Raw genomic sequence first — 2,204 nt, 5'->3', positions numbered from 1 at the left:
AAATACGAATCTACCTACCTATTTATTAAAGAGAGAGAGAGAGAGAGAGAACCTTTAAAACATTAGCGATTGTCTTGATTTTGTTTTCGATACCTACTGTACAACATTTTTTTCCGCCCTGTAGATACCTATTATAAAGGGGTGAGGAGATGGGTATGTAATAATTGCCGAAGATTGTTTATCGGATCCTGTGTATCAGGTCTCCGTTCTATAAATACGAATCTACCTATTTATTTAAAGAGAGAGAGAGAGAGAACCTTTAAAACATTAGCAATGTCTTGATTTTGTTTTCGATACCTACTGTACAACGTTTTTTTCCGCCCTGTACCTATTATAAAGGGGTGAGGAGATGGGTATGTATAATAATTATTCATTAAATTATCTTAGGAATTAGGGTGGGTGTTATCTTCCGTTTGTACCAAGATAGAAAGATGAACGATTGCCCAGATGGCCACCCTTCCATATACCAAACACGATCAACGTTGCTTATCTTGAGTGACGTACCTACTATTGCCCGTTTTGACGAACATCGACTAAAATTAGATTATCTACCTTTGTAGAAAAACACATTTATCAAATTGGTGGAGATGACATTTTGTCAATACTTGTGGTGTAATACCTACTCTGGATAAAATACCTACTGCAATATCGCAATGGCAACCTGAAGTTGAGTACATCAGTTTCCAACTGATCATCGAAGTTAAGCAACGTTGTGCATGGTTGGTATCTGGACAGGTGACCAACATGTGCTGACTATTTCGGGTGCTCACAGCCTCGTGAGGATAATAAAGGATCTACCTACTTGAATTACCACAGCGGAAACTGAGGGCATAAAAAAAGCCCAAGAATTACTATAAGGGTTACCTCTTGATATGTTCTTGTAGTTTACTAATGCAAAGGAATTGATTATTATGTCATTTTTCTTGATATAACCTCTTAATATAACATCACCTTTTTCACTGAGTACCTACACCCTGTAGGTATATGAAATTGATAATATTGACGATATCCCGATCAAAATCTCATTCATTCATTTTATAGCCATAGTTACATAGGTATGTTTAGATACACTATCTACCTATTTATTGGATAGATAATAATGGAAGAATCATGGTTTTTGTCATCTCCACTAGTGATGCAGTCAAAATCGGACCTATACCGTTCGAGAGTAAAGAAAGTAATAGTCAAATTCACTTCCTTTTGCAACGTCAACTAGTTAGCTTGTAGGGTAGCGCGTTTGCCTTTTAAGCGCTAGGTCGCGGGTTCGATTTTATCCTGAACGGATAAGGTTCGTTTTCCGAACGGCTGGCTTTCTCCTATCCTGCCTTCCTTCAATTTCAGGACGATAAGACCTTATTAGCAGATATAGCTCCCTCTGTCAAACCTCTAAAATAAAACTTCTGATCAAGTTATACACAACTTTGGTGCTCACAGTCTCACACACTGCTCACTGTAGCATAGTAGGATTTTCCAAATATCCTAATAATCTCAGCACCCACAATGTTTAGATACCTATACCATGCTGGCACCGATCGTTATGCACATTTATATTATACCTACCTACCTAGCTCCTCATTTTCCTGACGAGGCTGAGTGAGCCCAGCGACAGTCACTCACGGAATCAATCATTTGTATGAATTCATTATCAGTGTCGTAGGTATGTTAAGGGGCATTCTGTTGAAATCCAGATACCTAATACCTAGAGATTGAGATCTTTTTAAACTATCTGTAAACTTATGTGTCTTTACGATCAACGTAAATATATCAATTACTGAACAAACAGGTTTTAAAGAGAGAACTGTAAGAACGAAGGTCTTGCCGTCCTAAAATCGAAGAGAGAAAAAGCCAGCCGTTCCGAGAACGAACTTTTCCTGTTTAGGATGATCGTTTAGGATCCTGTTTAGGATCGAACCCAGGACCAAGCGCTTAACTCATATAGTTCACCGAGCCATATCCATTAAACTTATTATAGGTACCTATTAACGTAATGATTATTATGCAATTGTTATTATACAGTTGAGATTTACACAATAAGAAATTCATTATCAGTGTCGTAGGTATGTTAAGGGGCATTCTGTTGAAATCCAGATACCTAATACCTAGAGATTGAGATCTTTTTAAACTATCTGTAAACTTATGTGTCTTTACGATCAACGTAAATATATCAATTACTGAACAAACAGGTTTTAAAGAGAGAACTGTAA

Source organism: Diaphorina citri, unplaced genomic scaffold (assembly GCF_000475195.1).
Source record: "Diaphorina citri unplaced genomic scaffold, Diaci psyllid genome assembly version 1.1 scaffold491, whole genome shotgun sequence".
NCBI lineage: Eukaryota > Metazoa > Arthropoda > Insecta > Hemiptera > Psyllidae > Diaphorina > Diaphorina citri.
The sequence above is the reverse complement of the archived record's forward strand: the minus strand, read 5'-3'. Positions refer to the sequence as shown.